The 21696-nt window shown below is 40.3% G+C and overlaps 1 protein-coding gene and 1 long non-coding RNA gene across 6 annotated transcripts in view; one reads left to right on the forward strand and one right to left on the reverse strand.

The window, feature by feature from the left end:
• PDGFC (platelet derived growth factor C) overlaps positions 1-21696 on the reverse strand; it is a 203451-nt gene that overhangs the window by 171226 nt on the left and 10529 nt on the right. The window lies entirely within an intron of this gene.
• On the forward strand, positions 17088-17761 carry LOC125923790 (uncharacterized). The gene is made up of 2 exons (XR_007458162.1): positions 17088-17284; positions 17460-17761. It is a non-coding gene; the product is annotated as an uncharacterized LOC125923790 (long non-coding RNA).

Consider the following 21696-nt stretch of genomic DNA (forward strand, 5'->3'; position numbering starts at 1 on the left):
TATGTTCTAGGAACCTCTGGGAGTCTGTCCACAAGACCCTTGTGTTGGTCTATAAGATCAAAGCTATTTTCCCATAAGTGTGCAGTCAAGTTTTACTGAGATCACTTAATATGTGATATCACAGTAGAGTGAGCACAGAGGCAGATACGAGAATTTATCTGTCTTCCAGCATGCCACACACTAAAGAGATTTGCAAAAAATGTGAAACGATGCCACTCTTCTAAGTGTTTTTATTCTGGAGAATATAATTATTGTCGCCATAAGCTAGGTTAATGTTAATATGTTGATCACTGCTCTTTTTAAGTGAATTTGCTATTTCTAAATGAATAAATCAATATGTTTATACTTTTTCAATCTTAATTTCTAATATGATATCATTAATAGACATAATCCACACAAACAAAAGCTCTTTGGCATCTTCAATAGTTTTCACAAGTATAAAAAGATCTTGAGACCAAGAAGACTGAGGACAAATGGCCGAGCACATAGTTGGTTGTCAATGAGTACTGATTAGTGAATTAACAGGGAGGGTTATACTAATGTAGTGATTACTAAGCCAAGATCTGAAGGGATGGACAGAGGTCTTTGAGACGAGTGAAAGGTTAAGTTTAAAAACAGTGCTATTTAAAACGTTTTCTGTGTAGTTGAATAACTTATAGAAAATGACTAAAAATGAAGTTATTTTCTTACAAAGGAGAAAATGGACAAGATGGGGGGCTACCAGTCATAAAAATGAATGCCTCTCCACAAACTATTCTGTAGTTCTAGAGAAAATCTTGGATTCGAAGCTGGACATCCAACCATCTTTCAAGGGAAAGAGACTGGCTTATCATTAGCTCTGTCATTTTCTAGAATTAATATGTTTTAAAATGGTATTAAGATCAACATTAATAGGGGCACCTGGGTGGCTCAGTCAGTTAAGCATCTGACTTCGGCTCAGGTCATGATCTGGCAGTTTTGAGTTCAAGTCCCACATCAGGCTCTGTGCTGACAGCTCAGAGCCTGGATCCTCCTTCAGATTCTGTGTCTCCCTCTCTTTCTCCCCCCCCCACCCCCACCACTTGCACTTTGTTTCTCTCTCTCTCAAAAATAAATAAATATTTAAAAAATCAACATTAACACTAACTGCTGTTAAAAATAATGTCAAATCAAAACAAAATATGAAATACATGTTTGCTCAATTATGTTTTCTAAAATTACTCACCCATTATCCTGCTTTCAACTTTCAGATTGTTAATCATTTTTTGGATATGTGAATGCATAAGACTCTTCATCAAAGACAAATTTTGAAGTTGCTTAAATGATAAAATAAGGTGCTATATATCCCTTAAAGGGATACTAGCAACTCTAAACATAAGATATAATCAAACACATAAAGTATTATCCATTTTGCAGGCAAAACCTAGTAACAAAGCTAAAAATTGAACAGAAACAGAGGTGACTTAAAAAAAAATAGGACGACCCTACAACAAGCAATTGCACTACTAGGTATTTATCCAAAGGATACAAAAATGCTGATTCGAAGAGGTACATGCACCCCAATGTTTATAGCAGTGGTATCAACAATAGCCGAATTATGGAAAAGGCCCAAATGTCCACCAACTGATGAAGGGATAAAGATGTGGTATATATGTACAATGGAATATTACTCGGCAATCAAAAAGAATGAAATCTTGCCATTTGCAACTACGTGGATGGAGCTAGAGGGTACTACGCTAAGCAGAATAAGTCAGGCAGAGAAAAACAAGTAACATACAATTTCACTCATATGTGGAATTTAAGAAACACAACAGATGAACAAAGGGGAAGGGAAGGAAAAATAAAATAAAAACACAGAGGGAGGCAAACCACAAGAGACTCTTAAACACAGAGAACAGACTGGGGGTTGCTAGACGGGAGGCTGGTTGAGGGATGTGCTAAACAGGTGATGGGCATTGAGGAGGACACTTGTTGGGATGAGCACTGGGGGTCATAAGTAAGAGATGAATCACTCACTGGGTTCCACTCCTGAAACCAATACTACTCTGTACATTAACTAACTTGAATCAATCAATCAATCAATAAATAAATAAATTTAAAAATAAATAAATAAATAATACGACTTGGACTTTTTATATAAAACCCTTCATAAGTTCCTGAATGACTTATTAATGAGTAAAGGCAAGCATAACAAAACCATTCTAAGATTTTATAAAAGGGAGCCAGCTGTGAAACTATTCTGTATGATATCAAAAATACACTCCTGGGTGCCTAGCCCTGTGGTCTGCCTAAAGGCCAGAGGGAAAACCCCTTGTTGACCATAAAAGGGCTGCCTGCATGTTCTCAGTGGAAAGTATACAGGATCTTATTTACACAAGTATAAATACATGCCATTCCTTTGTGCTCACAGGCACTCCTGAAGGCTGGCCAGAAGAGGAGGGTCCACAGGCTCGACGCAAACAGGATTCAAAAAGTCTAAGACATTTTCCAACATCGAACGTACTTTATTTTTCTAGCTTATGTTCTTTCATGATAAAAATATCTACAAAGCCTAAGATTGCTATCATTTAACAGGTGGCAGCCCTAGAAATACTTTAAAATAAGCCTTTAAGTTTCAGGAGGAGGACAGAAAACACATTTCCATAAATAGGCACTTTTTTCTTGCAACATTACAGCTGTGCGAAAGCTGAGGAATAAGGAAGAATGTATTTGTGGTCAATAACAATGCCCTATCTCTTGACATTTCTCAGTAACTTAGAAGGCAAGAGTTTGAAACCTTCTGAGAAATAGTAAGTGAACAAATTATCATGACCGTTTCAGGTCCCCAAAAATACTGGTAACAATACATTAAAGGAACAGCATAATGCAGGTACACAATACCTGGCAGGTGGTGTGTGTGTGTGTGTGTGTGTGTGTGTATGAATAATTACAATATTATGATTACAGAGCAAACAAGTGAACATGACTGTGAATACAGTGAATGGTTTCCTCTTAAAACTCTTGGGAAATTCTGATATTTCTGCTTGGTAACATGGGTTAGACACACGCCATACAGATCTCAGATTATCACACTGAGATAGAGTCTGACATAAAAACTCACTACAAGGCCAAAGTGAACATTAGCAATCGTCTAATTTGATTATCTCTTCGGTGAGTGAATTCCACCTAAAACATCTGTGCTTCGTGGTCTCGCAGTCCAGAGAGACTCAGTCCCTTCCCCCAGGAACCCATCTAACCAATAATGCTTAAATGTTCTACCACCTTCTACTTAAGGTTAACTTGCCCCCGTGGATAGGTAAAAATGCAAGCCCAGCTCCGCCTCCGGATTACTGGACGTATCAATAGTACAGGTCAGCAGTGAAAGAAATATACCTGTGACACAGCTCACTTCATCTCTGAGAAGCTCGGGCAAACTGTCTCACTGATGTCAACCTCAATGTTAGCCACTTTAACTTCCCATCGTACTTCATAAATCTATTTTGATAAATCTTGCTGGTCGGGGTGTGATCCACAGACTAGCAACATCAGCATCACATGAGCATGTTAGAAATGCAGACTATCAGGCTCCACCCCAAGCCTACTGAAGCAGAATCTGTATTTTAACAAGATCCCAGAGGGTTCAAATAAACATTCGAGTCTGACAAGCACTGATCTAAGTACATGCACGCCCATTATTTCTTTAATGTTCTCTTGTGGAGCCACATTGGATTATTTTGCTAGCCTCCCTACATCAAGCTTTTTCTTTTGTTCATCCTATCCAATTTATTTTTAGAAACCCCTATGTGCATTTTCAGCCTATCTGGCTGGAAAGATGGGTGAAGAAAGTAAAATTCATTAAGTAGACCGGACATTTTGCTGGGAGTTTCATTAACTCTACCTCTGTGAGGTAACTCTTTGTTTCATAATTCTACAAATTGGGAGTCTTAGGTGATCAGAAAGGTTGAGTGACTAAGTTGAGATCATGTAACTAACAGGTGGGTAAACCAGGATTTAAACTCAGTTCCAGACTTCAGTAAGTCATATTTTCACACTCTGCCTTTTCTTCCTCTATGGATTCTTTTTATCCCAAATATCCAGGCTTCCTCTACTGAAAATAAATATGTGGCATTAGCAAGACAAAAACTCCAGGGTATTTAGAGCCTTCATTGACTTCCCTACATTTAAGAAGTGACCATAAGCTGAGCAAGTCTGCTCAGCATCTAACCAAATTAGAGCTGTAGTTCTAACAAATTAAAGCAGCTATTGGAAGCTGATAATGTCATGATTAAGGGCACACAGCCTGGAACCAGACTGTCTTCGTTGGAACCCTTGCTCAGCTACTTGACCTTGGCCAAATGGCTTACATTCTTCTTAAACGTGGAATAATACTAGTAATTGTGCCCTCACAGGCTTTTTTGTGAGGTTTAAAGGAATTAATGTATGTAAAGCATATACTAATGCACGTGTGGTGTGCTGTAAGCACTTAATAAGTGTTAACTATATTTATTATTCAATGGAATTTCTGCTTGTAGTATAACCTGCCTCTATTAAAAAAAAAATCCTTCCACTTAGCTAAGCAGTTGGTAATAGTGTTCCAAATCAATATGACATTTGCTTCCTTCTCTTTCATTGATCTAAACCTCACATACATTGATTGCTTATCATTATTACAAGTGAACTATAAAATCCATCACCAACTTGTATTTTTTACAGCCTTTCCCTGCCACAGTCAATTCATGTGTCCACTGGTACCTAGTTAGAACAGTTAACAAACGGTAGCCTGAAGACTTTTAACACACAAACAACAGGCCAAAGACCAAGATGCGTGTCCAGGTGAGAGTTTTGGCCTTGCTCCTTACAATCCACTCACATCTCCTGATTTCCAGTCCGCCTGCAATTCTAACAGCTCCAACTACAAAATATATCCAAAATCTCACTGACCACTTACCTACTTCATGCTGGTCTAAGACACCAGGATGGCGTGTCTTCCCTTCCCCCACTCATGCCAGCAGAAATAATCATCCCTATGAAATGCATCACTCGTCTGCTCAGCTCACTCCGGCTCCCCAGCTGTGCCCCATCTTGCCAGCCACACTCTTCTCTTAGGGTCTTGCCACTCCCCACGGGCCCTGCCGGTAAGGCCTTCTCCCCCATCTATCTCCTCAGCTCCAAGGTCAAAGGCACCTCGGTGGGCTTTTTCCATTTCCAGGCGCAGTAGTGAGAGGACTACTAGGAGATATCTAGGAATTCTAGCTGCCGCCACGTCCACCCACTGCAACGGATGGTGGTGCGGAACTGCTCCCGCTTCCCGATGAGGAGGATCCAGCGGGCACGCGGCACCGAGCCCCATAACCTGAAAGCTTGCAACTTCCGCTACGACAGGCTGATTCCCCTTGAGTCCGTGAGGGTGGAGCCGCCGGCCGGCTGAAGACAAAGGCGTGGTGGTCGTGGAGCAGAGATCCGGCCAGCGAAAACCCGCCACCTCCTACGTGCAGACCACCATGGGCCACCCCCAGCAGCATCAGGCACCAGTGGGGCCCAGGTCTGCCCTTGGCTGCCATTCCCAGAGCCGGAGCCATCCTGGCAGCCACAGCCTGGAATGGTGAAGAGGAAGCAGGCCCGCCCACCAAGAGCTCCTGAGCACCTGCCCCTCACCTCCAAAGCAAGGAAGACGTCAACCACCTCAAACAAGTCACCTGAGTGGGCCCCCCCCCAGGGCTTACTTGAATATTCTTTGCTTGTATTACCTCACAATGTTCTCTAACCAGACACACTCCCGGTCTCCCAATACACAACACTGATCATATTCTCTTCTACTGACAGTTCACTTATGTATGCTATTTGTCATTTTCCTCTCCTCCCTCAAGTGTAAACTCAATGAGGTCACAGGTTTTGTACATTCTGTCCACGGCTGTATCGCCCGTGTCTAGCATCCTGCTGTATACATAATAAATGCTCAATGTTCTCATTGAAAGAACAAACGAGCAGGGGGCATCCTATTCACCCCTAGACAAATAAATAGTCTAGATATTTCCAGTATTTCAAGACACACATATATAGCTTCCACAGGGAAAACTTAAGACAGCAAAATGCTTTCTCCTATTAAAAAAAAAAACAAAAAAACCTAAATCAAAACCCAAAGATTTAAAAGAAAAAAAAACTAAACTCCAATTTATAGAAGCTGAACAATTGCTATCTTTTCTCAAAGCAGGGGCAAAAAAAAAAAAAAAAAAACCTTCATAAATGTATGAGTTTGTTAATTAAAGAGATTGTCCCATCTCCCTTAAGAGGCCATTCTCCCTTACTGTGACAGTCCAGCTCAAGGAGTGGATGTGATGACTTTGTACGAATGAAATTGCAGGGGCCGACTGACAGAGCAATTACTCATTTGGCCAGGAAGATGGCTAACACTCATAATCTTGCAAAAAGCACCTCGGGAATTTTAATGACCACACAGACTCAACAGTTTAGTTTCACTTCTAACCTGAAAACTATCCAGTACTGTCCTCTGTTATCATAACAGAGGTGCTCATGAGTTCAGTATGACTCTTGAAGCACCTGGGCCCTTATCAGAAGGATTCCAGCCCTCTGCTGCCACAAGCTAGCCACGTCTCACCCAAACCAACCGCTGAACACTAAGAAATCAGGATTCACATTCTGTCTTCTTCTCATATTTGGTTGCTAATATCATTCCAACGACATCATACTTTAATCTTCTTGTAAACTGTGGAGCATGCATTTTGTTTATGAAAAAAACTGGACAAAGTAGGTTATGTCCTCCCACCTATTAAAACAGCCTACAGAGGGGCGTCTGGGTGGCTCAGTCGGTTAAGCGTCCGACTTCAGCTGAGGTCATGATCTCGCGATCCATGAGTTCGAGCCCCGCGTCGGGCTCTGTGCTGACAGCTCAGAGCCTGGAGCCTGTTTTAGATTCTGTGTCTCCCCGTCTTTCTGACCCTCCCCTGTTCATGCTCTGTCTCTCTCTCTCTGTCTCAAGAAAATAAATAAACGTTAAAAAAATTTAAAAAAAAAACAGCCTACAGAATATGCAGATAGGAGTACGGTGAGTCCTGCAGAAAGTACTACTTAATATTATTCACCTCTGACAAAGAAGATACGGAGAAAATAATTTTTAAAACTCAAGAAATCTGAAGTGAAAGGCTGAAGTCTCTCCTTATCTGCCACCTAGAACACTGAACATGTTCTCGGGTTGAGGCAAAAATAATAGCTCTGGTTTCACAGCATATGGTAAACAAACTACCCGGAAATACAAGATGTATAAATCGGAAAAAGAGACCAACCCATTTGGAAGCATACGACGCAATATTTCACCCAAGATGATTTCATTTGCTTCGCAATGAAAATTATAAACTGAGTAAGCCAGAGCAAGGTTTTTACCTGTTTTGACAAAAGGCCTTGATACTATTTCTTCGTTTAGTGAGCACAGTATTTGTTAAAGGACGAATCCGTTTTCTGAGCAACAAGTGAGCTCAAAACTGCCAAAGCACTGAGGGAAGAGCTCCTGCCTTCTCTCAAGAGTTCACCTATTTATCAACAAGACAACCTGAACGGAGCATGTCGGGCCGAGCCCGACAGAGCCCAGCACAGAGAGCTACACTTGTGTTCTGTTCCTGCTTCCAAGATCTACATGACTAAGAAAATGACTTCACCTCTGGGAAAACAAGGCAAGGAGGACTTCACGAGACCATACCTACGTCGCTCCCGGGGGCACGTTCCCAATTTTTTTAAAGACTCTGCGAGCCCTGAAACTTTCCAGAACAAAAGCATTAAAAAGACATCTTCACGTTCATTTCAGAATGCTTGAAGTAATGTTTACAATTACTTTGGTGAAGAGGGTAGAGGGCCAGAGTAATGTCTGTTCCAAAGCTGAGAAGGACTGGACGCAGGAGCGTGCGTGTGCATCACCCGGCTCCAACTCTCTCATAGCACAGTGGTCATGAGTCACCATTACGAATCTTAAACTGCATAAGGAAAGGAGGGCAGCAGAATGAAACAAAAGGAATCGCCCTTGGATCTCTTAGGATTCTTGACACCAGGAAGTAAACAGGGCAGAAGACCAATGGGGAAATAAAGGAGGAACACACACAAGGCCCTGACTAGTGATCTCCTGTTATGGATGTGTATATATACACACAGCGGTGGCCCCCCAGGCCTCTGCCGTGGATGTTCCCTACCCTCCACAGTTTACACACAGGGTTGCTTTGGCACTCCCTTCCCTACTCAAAGCTCCAAATTTACTTCCCTCCTCAAAACTCCCTTTTAATGTAGAGTTCTCCCTTGAGACGATCCTAGTCTCAGAGGTCAGTGCACTTTGAGGGGTTCTGGACTCTGCAGACAGAAGTTTTCACCTGAGACATGAAACCATAATAATTAAACACCAAAATGAAGGCATGACGACGAAGGATACGAGCAATATGAGAAAAATGAGATGCAGGAAACAAAACATGTAGTTTTTTGTTACTTTGTGGGTTTTGTTTATTTGGGTTTTTTATTTGTTACTTATTTCATTTCTTATGTGTTAGATGAACCTATCATGGGTGAAATCCCAAAATGTGAGCCTCGGTTGAGGTGTAATTTCAATCACAAGTATAAAAAAACAAAGTCTTCACCACTCGTCTTTTTTTTTTTCCTTTCCCTTAACTGAAAGTTTAGTGTCATAAATGCAGCTATAGTATTTCTTCCAAAAATGAAATAGTATTATTCCTTAGAGGAGAATTTCCTACCTGCTTTACACCTGGGGTCTGAAATAATTTTTACTCTTGAATTTCTAAAGGGCTCACCGAACAGATGAGCTTACATACTGCAAAGCGCGTGAGCATGCAGCCCCAGGGTTAATGCAGTACAGGCAGAAGCTGCCTGATTTCCATGAGGGACCAGGTGCTGGTATGCCTGAAGGGTACACCGTACTTAGAAAGGCAAGTAACGTGCGGTTTCTCAATCCACCAGGCTCAATAAATGTGATTGGCGAGCATCTGTATGGTCAATACAGACCCTGGCTCACAGTGCGCTATAGAACGCAGCTGCAAAGGAAGGCAGGGGTTTGATTTTGGGTTTTTATCATGGTTTATATCACACTCTTAAAGCCTGTGGTGTGCAAACAAATGGCATGTTCCAGATGTTTCCAGCAAGTGTACGGGGGAAAAAAACACCCCATAATATTTTCTTGATCTTTCAGGCTTAAGAGCAGGATGTACAGACTACACGCTAAGCTTTTTTTTTAAAAAAAGGAAAGAAACAAAAGAAAAAAGAAGAAAATCCCATATGGTGCCAAATGTTGGCAGCTATCTTCTTTCTTCCCAGACAAAACTCTTAGGTCTTATGAAAACAACATTTCCTGCAAAGTGCCAAAAACAACACAGATAATTGTTGTGATGGCTCTCCTCACCGGCTGCCGCAACAGCCTTACTGCTTTGCTTATCCACATCTAGCCTCTGGGATAAAATTAAGAGTCAACTTTAAATCTTAACCCCAAAGGGCCACCTTTCAGAATGCCATCTCCTAAGCTTCTAAAAAACAAGTCTTGCATTTTAGGTGCTTTCCTTTAGAATAGAAGAAAAGGCTATTGTTTGTATTTGCCCCCCTTCCTCACTGTTTAAATTAGGCTTAGAATCTGCACAGCCTTGTTTCTATGACAGAAATAGTATAGATTATTATGGAAAATTTAGCAAATCCTAAATGTATTTTAGGAAATAAAATATCAACACCCCCACTGCTCCCCTACAGCCCCTCTAGACAAAATTCTAATAACATTTGACTATACTTCATTTTAGTCTTTCTACTTATGTGGAAAGATGTATGTGGGCACGCATAAAAATATTTACAATGCTACTGTCACCCTGCTTCTTCACTTAGCGTAGTGTGAGCGTTTTCCCAAGAGGACACCACATTTTGATCACCACCCTAAATCCCATGAGTAACAACAACTGTGTATAATTCACAGCATTTCTCGTGGGAGGTTTATTACTCTACTGACCAACACGGGACCAGTGTCAAATTCACCGATGGCATGTGTAGCTGAAATATGAGAAAGGTGAGAAGAGATTACAGGGTAGAAGAATGGAAGCCCAAATGCCCATCTCAAAACACGTTCAGTTCCTTGGCGATTTCTTGTTCTTGTTAAGAACCAAAAAGAGACAAATTTATTCTCTGGAATCCTGATATTAAGAAGGCTTTGAAAGATCCATGATTATTCCTTTAAATGCTCAAGCCATTGAAATGTGTGTACAATATAGAAAATGGGCCATTTAATTTGAATAATGAAGAGAAGTTAAAAAGCATTCATTACTTTCTGCCTAAGGGTGTGATCTCCTTGATTAACATGCGCACTAATGGGAAAGAAGCTAATGTTCACTTGTTTTTTCCTTCAGAGCATTAATACCATTTGAGTTGGTCATTAAGGAGTAATCACACACACACACACACACACACACACTCACATACACACACACACACACACACACACACACACACACACACACACAGTCTGTGCTGCGATGTTTCTTTATAACAAACCAGCCTCAGGAAATTATTAATGAGGGGTTAGGAGGTTACACAGCAGTTAAACCCAAAAGAATGTGCAGAGAGAGAACTACCTATTCAGAATTGTTGGGGAGGACTGGCAGTTTGAAAAGGAATTCCTTCCTAGCCAAGAAATTTTCTATATTGTGCAAAGCCAAAATAAAGTGAGTCATAACACTTCACATTTCCTAACTGGATATTACTAGAATGACCTCGGATTTTCTACGGAAATCAAGAATGCCACAAATGAGGATGTAGACTGTTTCGCCCTGCCCCTCCTCCCTACCCTGTTTGAGGAAATATCTGAGATGGTATAGATCCAGTCCTGGCAGAAACTATTAAAAACCGGATGACATATTATTTGTAACTGTCAGCTTTACCTACAGGAGAAGAAGGAGTGGACCAGAAAATAAAAATAGCTTTGTTCAGAGGTACAAAAGCACCAGCAACCACACACCACCAGCACCCCCATGCCCCTTTTCTAGAACATACAGGTTATTAGAAAAAGCCAACTGTTATATCTGACGGTTATGAAGGGATGCCACCCCAAAATATGCCGCTTTGGCAGAAGGATCATTTTGAGCCTACGGCGAGTGAGAATCAACAAATGCAGGAAAAGTTCTCTGTCTTCCCCTTATCTGCCTAAAAGCAGAGCATAAATTTCCCTTTGTGAAGGTGGCATAAATTATTTTTAACTAATCTCTACGCTCAACATGGGACTCGAATTTACAACCTGGAGATCAAGAGTCACATGCTCCACCAAGTGAGGCGGCCAGGCGCCCCTTCCCCATGTGTTTTAGAGCCAATAATTCTCCCACAGTTTATAGCCCTTTGCTAAAATGGTATATAAGCCTCTGAGTCTAACTGCTACTTTGAGCTCTTCATTCCTTTCTGTAAAGCCCTTGTCCACAGAAAACTAAAAATATTAACAAAATCTATATGCCTTTTTTTCCTGATAATTTGACTTCTGTCAGTTAAATTCAAATACAACAGAACCTGAAAGGGTAGAAAAAAGGATTTTTTTTTTGCCTTTTTCCCCCGCCCCCACAATTCACTAGGAAACTTGAAGAGCAGTGCTGCAATTGGAAACATTCTACTTACTTTCACAGATATATAGATCTTTGAAATTTAGAACTGTTGAATTGCTAAACGGCTTTACAAATTCATGGAATGCAAAATTCAGTCAATGATAAAAACTGGCAAAGATTTCAGAATAAAAATGTCAACTGATATGTCATTAAGTGGGCATAAGTTAACCAGGACTCCTGAGTGGTTTCTTGTTGCGGGTCTTGATATTAACCTGTCAAATACAATTCAAATGGTAAATAATAATGAAAAGAAGGAAATCCCTGCCCCGGTACCAGAGCCAGCCTTAGTTTCGTAATACTAACCTAGCCAGAGAAAGGTCTTTCTCAATTTAGCCAAAATCTGAGCCTGGAGATCCACACTCCATCTGGTTGGAGAGATTAAAATCCTTGCTTTCTACTGAAGATTCACTGCAAGAAGGTTCAAAGCAAATCATTCTTAAATCCACCAATGTACTTAAGGCCCCTAACATGCCCCACATTTAAAATCTCTGGGCCATTTCAAGCATAAATTTTAGGGGAAAGAGACTGCCAGTGAAGGTCTAAATTGGTAGAAAAAAAAGAAATCCTTCCCCCAGGAATATTCTTCTGCTTCAGACTTCCTTCCCCAAAAAATTGTATAATGACAACGATTGGTCACATTAGCTGACTTGCTGTGTAACCTGTTTTAATACGGCCACTGAAACGAAACAAAAAATGTCCTGTTTATAACATGAGGCATTATACATTTAGGCAAAAGCATGAATCTGTTGGCTTTTAAAATGCAGGGTTTTCAAATAATCAAAACTTCTTTTTTTCCTAGAGCATTTACTAAATATCTCATTTCACCAACATCCTCTTTGCACTTAAATAAACAAGGTATTTTCCATAAAATATAAGAGGAATCATGAAGCAGTCAGAAACAAAGAATCTCAAGTCACAATATAATGATGGAGTTAGCCTAAATTATAGGTTAGTTAGTACACACAGACCTAGGATGACACTACCAAGTTTCTTAGGAAATGTAATATTTATTTTTTGTCAGTTATCACTGAGGGAGATAGTAATTATTCATTACTATGTAGAAAATCAAATAGAAATCTTCAAGAACATTTAAGTGAAAGTGTATTTTCTGTTATTCACTAAAATTATTGACAGCATTGACTCAATCTAATCATGTTTTAAGACAAAAACAATTCTTCAACTTGGCATCTATTACAGTACAAAGACCTAAGTCATATACAAAACGGAAAAAATCAATTTTGGCAGCTAGACGAGAACGGAAACTGCACAGGCCAGGTTTCTCCAGCTCTTAAGACCTGTCTGATACATGAGATACCTAACACCAAACATTCAATAAACTGATCCACTAATAAACTGCAAAAGTCAGTGATCTTCCTCAAATTTCTAGTACACAACCAAGGAAATTTCCTCGGTATTTTTTTATTAATCTGCACAGGATTCAAACAGTTTTTTTTTTTCCAGCACCAATATAAGACATGAAAAGATCTGTGAAAAATCTGTGATCATTGAAAAATCCGTAGGCATAAAAACAACTGAATAATTAGGTCTGAGAAAAAAATAGTAAAGGAAAGTTTGTTTTCTGTTTTGTGTATAAGACAATCGTTTGCAAAGAAAACATGCTGAATTTTGTCTTTTTAAGGAAACACCAAAGGAAACCTTAATAATAAATGTTTGGAGTACCAAAAAAGAGCCGAAGCACAATGTTTAAATTACTGAACTCAAAAAATAAAATAACTTCTTACATACCTTGGATTCTATCCCATAGTAAAAGAAAGATTTACATAGTCAAGCTTCATTTGTTCACATGAGACTTACTCTTAAGAAATGATTTTATCCTATAAATGAGAAGACCTCCCTGCCTTCACAAAAGATTGCCACTTGCAGTCATCAGTTGTGAAAAATTTCTGCTTGATAGCATGATGGTTATATGACCGTCTCTCAAAACCCTAAAGAGCCAATCTATTAAAAACATCCAGGAACTGGGTTCTTGTCCAGACTGTTTTCTAGATTAGAGTCCCTGCTACAGTGGAATCAGGAGGAATCTGGAAAAAATCTGGGACTTTCAAAAGGGTCATTAAGAAAGCATTAACACCCTAATGTCATATCCACCAGCAAAGGTGACTCACTAGCTCCTACCAAACCTACTCCCCACTGTAGTTTTTGAATTATCTTTGTCACTTACATTGCTGTACAAGTGCATCATGTGTTAGAATATACATTTCTAGATATCTTTGGTCAAAGTAGAGAAATACGATGTATTCTCAACAGGGCTTCTGAAACTTTATTGTTCTTAAAAATCTTACCAGATGGTATTACTTTAAAAGTTGCCATAAAAAGACATAAAGTATGCCCTCCTGCCAAAAGTATGTATTCTGGTGGTTTTTTTTTCCAAATTGGTGAAACCTTGGTTTTCTAATAGCATGAGTAAGACACGAGAAATGAAAGATTGAGAATTACCCATCTATCTGTGTTCACTCTCAGTAACCAATACATCTAACTCCCCCAGCACAGGAACTGAGAATATTAGGATACAACTGCCTGAATAAACTGTATATGGAAGCACAAAGTCAGTTTTCAGCCCTGCTATCTGCCACCCCTGCTAATCCGGGATGACTGCAAAACGAATATAAGTGAAGATAATTCACTTTCCCTCACAGAGATGAATAAAATGAATATAAAAACAAACAGACTGGTCTCCGAGAGTCCTGAACAACCGTGTTGCCTTAAATCTACTGAGAAACTTGGGCATAACCCTCTGTAGTCTGGGTACCGTACTTATGTAAATCACAGAGGGTATGGTTTTAATTTGGTTGTGACACCATAAATATTGGCATACTGAACATGTGCTTACTGCCATGAATTTTGAACTCTCTCTCTCCAGGGGCTGCTTCTGTTTTGTCCACATGCCAGAACTAAGGACTACTTGCCCATAAGCTCATATGATCAGAGCTGAGAAAATCGACTTTATTTCCAAGAAAAAAATAAATACATCCTTTGAATGATTTTTTGAAATAATGACTTTTCCAAGATTTTTGCTTTCCCGGGGATAAATCACAGTTGTCAGTCTCAAAAGCCGAAAACAAAAAAAGGAAAAGCAAACTGAAAATAAGCAAGCACATGAGGATAAATCTCACATTCACTAGAAAGAACAGAAGGAGGAAATACTTCAAAATAAAAATAAGCTAAAGTTTTGAAAACAGACTTTTGATAGTCATGCTTTTCTTAAACTGATTGCAATAAACGCTATCATAAAGTTCCCTGTTTAAAAATAAGTTTCCTGGAAATGATACATTTCTTCTTCTTGTTGAGGAAATAACATTCTAAACAGTCATCATTATAATTTTGCTAATAATGTTCTTTGTACATTCATTTTACTCAGTCTAAGCAGAAAGATTAGGAGTCCTTCCAGTGTGTCCCCTTTTAGTTCCTCAAAATGAAGCCAGACATCAGTTACATCCCTCAGTTGTGAAATAAAGCATATGACCTCTTTAGAGCCTATCAGTGATGACCTGGGAGACCAGATGTCAACGCTACAACAGAACCGGCTGTGTTGGGTCCAAGTGGGCTGTTTTCACTTCACTTAAAAAGATCTACCATCTAAGGAGACACTAAGCTAAAGATTATTTAACATTTTATTTTCTGACACTTGAAAATGATGGAAGAAAAGGCACATACAGAACTAGAATTTAAGGTAGAAAGTGGCAAGTTCTGCAATATCCTGGGAGTTTAGGGCAGGCACACATGTCAGACTAGTGAAACACACAGGATTTGTAGAGGCAGCAGCAATCGGGCTGGACCTTAAATACACACAGGCTTTGAACAGACAGAGTGAAAGAGGGATGATAGTTACCTGATGGTTACCCTTCCCATCTCCCCACAGGCAGTAACTGGTCCATTAGTCATTATTTGATATCTGGACTATTGCCAATGCCTTTAAACTGGTATCCTTGTCCCTCACTTCTCTGTATTTTACAATCATCCTGCTATACTTTTTTTTCTTTTTTTGGAAGCAAAAAAAACACAAAAAACAAAAAAACAAAAACAACCAAAACCAAACCTAAATCAGATCATTCAATGAATAGTTACTGATCTGTTACAGATATAAGAATACGAAAATGGGGGGAAAGACAGGCCACTACCACTAGAAGCTGGTGCAGAAAGCATGCAGCCTTCTCCCTAGGACCTCGAACATGATGTCTAAACACACTCCTTAGTATATCACACAGAGTTCTTCACAATCAATGAGTAATTTTTTCAATCTTATTTTCCAAAAAACAGAGCTGATTTTTCAAAAGACTTCATTCATGCTTTCCTACAAGTCTATGACTTTTGCTTTGAATCCTCTTACTTTCTAGGGAACCATCCTTCAAGACCCAATTAAGAAAAGGCCTCACCCGAAGCCGTTCACGACCAGGATACGGAACATCTCTGGGCTCCTTCAGCATACTAAGCCTACCCCTGTCTCTAGTGTAGGAAAAGCCACGTTTGGTTGTCACCATCAGGACTCAAAAACCTGCGTTTTGTTCTCTGTTTTCAGGATGTGCCATGGTAACTAGAACACAAGGCATGTGATATTTATTGGAATGAACTGACTTCTGGGTTAAAAGAGTTCCAAGATCAGAGGCATGGAGTCATCTCTGCGGTGAGCAGAGATCAGCTCTGTGCAATCTTTTCACTGGAAAGATTGAGGTGAGATCACGGCAGACCTTGAGAACACCCAAGCAGGCCCTCATTACTCAACGTTTGGTCCTCGGCCCAGCAACAGCAGCATCTGGAAGCTTGCTACAATGCAAATTCTCTGGCCCCACCAACCACCTACAAAATCAGAATGTGCATTTTAATAAGGTCCCCAGCTCATGTGTACACACGTTCAAGTTTGAGAAGCACAAGCATATCTGGGTGGCCCAGTCAGTTAAGTGTCTGACTCTTGATTCCAGCTCAGGTCATGATCTCACAGTATGTATATGAGTTTGAATCCCACATCAGGCTCTATGCTGATGGCACAGAGCCTCCTTAGGATTCTGTCTCTCCCTCTATCTCTCAAAATAAATAAACTTAAAAAAAATAAAATTTCCAAAAAAAAAAAAAAGATTGAGAAGCACTGAGTAAACACAACCAGAACTCTATTACAGGATGATTATCCTATATCAGCCTCTTTTATATGATCCATGGGGGGGGGGGGGGGGGGGAGATGGAAAGAGCCTCTTAAGGAAGAATAAGGACATTTATGCAACAGTTTAGGTGACCAGCACCCAACCAGGGGTGATGACAGGGAGAATGCAGAAATTACAAATACCAACATAATTACTTTACTCAAAAATAGAAATGTTTTCATTCATTAGCCTGACGATAAGTCTGTGCGTGTTTAATGGACCATATTCCACATTTTAAATGTTTGTGAAGGAATCCTATTTAAGCAGAACAGAGACTTCGTTTGAAGGGGCATTCTCAGATTTGGAATCCTGAAAGCAAGCCCCGGACAAAGGGAGTCCTCGGAACATACGGGTACCTGAATTCTAGAATGGATGGCACTGAGGGGCCAGCAGCATGGGTACAGTTACACCACAGCGATAGTAAGACGTTCATGGGAAATGGCCAGGAGCTACTCCCTGAAGGTGGAATCCCTCAGACACATCAAAACTCCTGCCTCGTCCCGTCAGCTGCCTTCCCAGACAGAATCCACTCAGCAGCAGACCTGGGTAGGTAGTGAAGACATTTGGAGTTTTAACTGCCAAAGGCCTGGGCAATCTTATTTCTAAATCATAGGGTGTTTACATTTGAAACCACTCTCAAACTCAGCATCTCTTAAGGGTGAGTTGAAAAACCATGTCTTTTTTTTTCTTTTAATTTGTTTAATGTTTATTTATTTTTGAGAGAGAGAGAAAGAGAGCAAGGAGAGGAGGAGCGGAGAGAGAGAGAGAGGGAGACACAGAATCTGAAGCAGGCTCCAGGCTCCAAGCTGTCAGCACAGAGCCTGACACGGGGCTCGAACTCACGAACCTCGAGATCATGACCTGAGCCGAAGTCGGATGCCTAACCTCCTGAGCCACTCAGGTGCCCATGAAAAACCATGTCTTATAGAAATATCCATACTGGAACAGGGGAAGATTTTCCCTGTTCAATAAAACTCAGGAACAACAAAAATAAAGTTGCATTTTTGATCAAGACTCAATCAATGGTCATGGTTATTCAACAAACCAGTTCCACGCACACGTTGCCAATGGTTATAGGAACATAAAAGATTCCCCACGATCGAAGCACACACAATCCTCAGGACACAGCCTCTCTGGGGAGTGCGGAATACACACACCGAGGTATATTCTTCTCTTGAGCAAACAATAGGTGTACCTTGAACCCCCCCAACAATTTTCTGCAGTCTTAATAGCTGTTAAAAAAAAAACAAAAACAAAAACAAAAAACCTGTGTGGTGCTTGCAACAGATGCTAGAGTTTCCACAGCAGAGATCCCAGAGGCCTGCAGTGGCTTCCCCCGATCCTTTTATGATTTTTGACCGCACACTTTTAAGGGCATCAGCACCAGAAAGAAAAAGTAAGGGGCATTAAAGTGGCTTTTTGATTTGAATGTCCATGATTGTTTTTCACGTCTCTGCAGCTCTGTAACTGGTTAGAAGCCTTGACTCACCCTGGTTTAGCATGGGTCTTTTAAACATACGTTCTTCCACATGTCACGCCCTTCCCCGTAACTATCGTTTTCTACTACATGTGATGTTGATTCCGGCCACTGCAATCATACATCTCTACCTACCAGCCCCCCTCTCCTTCCTCCATCCCCATATCCCCAGACTTACGGATAACTAATCCGTTATCCTCCAGGTGGACTGACCAAGCCAAAACATCTATTTTTGTTATCTCATCCCTCCTATCATTGATGCTTCTACTTTACACACCAGGCAGGACTAAAACGTCACCATAGGGATGGAATTTTCTGACACCACCTCCAGGGAAACTTCACTACAATTTCTCCTGCATCTCCTCTCACTTTCTCACTTGGTCAAAATTTGCCTCAAGGCTCGCTTCCTCCAAAATTTAGTTCCTTCTTCTCTGCCAGGTATGCTCAGTTCTTTCTGCGATAATTTGACACGCTGCCCAGTGCTCTGCGGTCATTTCTCCCATGTTCCTTCAGCAACTGCACAGGCAATTTCCAGCCCAGAAGTCTTATCTCTCGTTACACATACAACCTTTTGGGTCTCCTCCGGAGACTCTCAAACCCATCAAACAAGTTAAATCAACCTGCTTCTTTCCTCTTTCTTTCTCTCCAGAATCCGAAGCAGGTCCAGGTTCTGAGCTGTCAGCACAGAGCCCAGTGCAGGGCTCGAACCCATGAACCGTGAGATCCTTCCTGACCTGAGCCCAAGTCGGGAGCTTAAGCGACTGAGCCACGTGGGCACCCCTAGTGCTTCTTCTAGTCACTTGGCTGCTGAATCCATTTCTGAGGTCTCAGTCAGAACAAACCCCACTGGACTGACTGCATGGATTTCCCGGACTCCCTTCCTTTTCATATTTCCAGCAGGCTCCCATCACCTAAAATCCACTCCACTGTACCTCCAACCCCGCATGCACACAGCCACTCATCTTTCCAGGCACCTTTGCTCAAAACAGAAGTCTCCCCTGACAACTCTCCTAAGTGGTTTCTAATGGCTCTGCTGTAAATAAGTTTGCTTTTCCCTCAATCCCCACCCCCAATGCTGCATTTTATTCTGTATTACAGCTGGCTCTATGTCTTATCTCCCCATTGCACTATAAACTACTTGAAGGCAGTGATTAAGTCAAAGTCAGCAGCGCATCTCTCACAACACCTCACGGTTCCAGGCAGGTAGTGGTGTCACTTTGTGGTATTCACCTCAGTTTGATGCGTATTTATGTAGTACACGACCACACACGACTCCGTGCTACATAAAAGAGGTGAGTGCACAACTAAGGCAAAAAGATGTGAATCGTTGTTTTTAAGGTTACCCAGAACCCAATTTAAAGACAGAGCTTAGGTTTTCCATAGACTTAAGGCCATCTAGTTCTAAGTTAAGAAAGAAAGATAGAAAGAAAGAAAGAAAGCAAGCAAAAGAAAAGAAAGAAAAGAACAAAAGAAAGAACAAAAAGAAAGAAAGAAAGAAAGAAAAAGAAAAGAACAAAAGAAAGAACAAAAGAACAAAAGAAAGAAAGAATGAAAGAAAAGAAAGAAAGAATGAAAGAAAGAAAGAAAAGAAAGAAGAAAGGAAATAGCAAGTCACAAATTACACAGAAACTATAATATCCACCATTGTCCCTTGTTTTTTAAGGCTTATGAACCTGGAGCAGTGATTTCCGCTGCCAAACTTCCAGCAGCAACACTTAAAAGTTGCCAGTATGGTATGATGCCATCAGTGTTTAAAACTTAGAAAGGCTCATTGATTTTTACTGAGGTTTCTTACACAATCTACTTCCTTTAAGGCCAAGTGAGCCAACCCTGATTGAGAGAAGCTGCGGAATGAATAAATGCTATGGTATCAACAGAGAAATGACTTCGTTTCCTTTCCTCACTTCACCTTCCAAATTTATTTCTGGCTTCCACTGCCACTAGGCATCACCACCGGAGCACAGCACCACACATTCTTGTATGCCCGCCCACCCTCCTCCCCGTGTCAGGCTGCTCTGGCACAACCCTCCTACCCATTTCAGAGAAGATAAATGAATACCCTGCTGTAATGGAATGGCTCTCTAAAGCCAGACAACTTGGGAGAGGCTTTTTTTTTTTTTTAACCTATGTCTCAAGGAAGGCAAATGAATGTCACGGTAGGTGGGTTATAATAGCGGTTTTATTACAAGATTGGCAGAGTTACAGTAATTGTAAATCATAACTGTTGTTGGATTTCTACTTTACATAGTCGTAGTTATGAGTCTGCTCTTGTAAGCCAGAACAATTATTTTACAATTAGTTTAGACATGTCTGAGCCCAGGAGGAAAATTTCAATTTCAATCATCTTATTTTCCTTGAACAGAACCCAGTGCTACCAAAAATCAGGTCAATTCAACTGTTCACACGTGGGTTTCTAACCATTTTCCAAAGTTGAACAAACTTGTAAGTGAAAATGCTCAAAATCGTGAGTGTGAGTTCAAACTACAGTATAAAACAGCATGTACTATAGGATATGTAAAATAGGATTCCATGCACTAAAGAAAAACAAACAAACAAACAAAAAATAAGCTTGGAACCTTCATTTTCAGAACAGAACATGGTCACGATCCTATAAAACCTAATACACACCCCTGAATTTGGATTGCAAATCTATCACTTAAAACATCTAGTAAATGACCCAATTTGTTTACATGGCCCTGTACCTTTTTACGGCCTTTCCATAAAGAGGTTATTACATCCATTCCCTTTATTTTGTTTAAGAGTGTTTGAATGAGCCCCAGAACCACAAGCCAGTTAAACAAGCTCTTCTTGGATGGACGTGGTCTCATATAATTCACCACTACCGGGGAAATTTTCAAAACAATGTTTGTAATTTGGAAACACCACACATTCCCATACACCAAAAGTATTTCCCGTGCTTTCCGCAGTTTTAAATGTTCGGCAGATATATTAAATAAGTCCAATTTTTTTTTTCCAGTTTTCCAAGTAAAAGTGTGGCATTTGCACTTCTTCCAAAAGATTTGCACCTCTGAGTGTTTTGCTCTGGTAGGCTGGTCATTCAGAAATGACTGTAAAGGAAGACTGCAAGGGAAATGTAAAATCCATACACTCTAATTGATTTCCTAGAATGTAAATGTGAGTTCTAAAAGGAAACCATTTTAAAGCAGTTAGTTTAATGGGGTACCCAACTGATGCCCATTAAAAGTTATCAGCACAGATTAAAGATAAATTTTATAGCATGAAAGAAAAGCTTTTTTGAAAAAATTCAACATAGAGATCATTTGATTCCTAATTTTACATTCTTACTCTTGCTTATAAACCTCAAGCCTGCTAATATTCACAAGAAAACAGATTAAAATGATATTTTCAGGGTTTAGCATTCATCATTTATGTATCTAGACGGTCAACATCTCTCAATATCTGAGGCAGGTTTTGACCTGGGAAACACCTGCTATTTTTAGACTGTTGATTTTTCTAGAAA

This window comes from Panthera uncia, chromosome B1 (genome assembly GCF_023721935.1).
Source record: "Panthera uncia isolate 11264 chromosome B1, Puncia_PCG_1.0, whole genome shotgun sequence".
Taxonomy (NCBI): domain Eukaryota; kingdom Metazoa; phylum Chordata; class Mammalia; order Carnivora; family Felidae; genus Panthera; species Panthera uncia.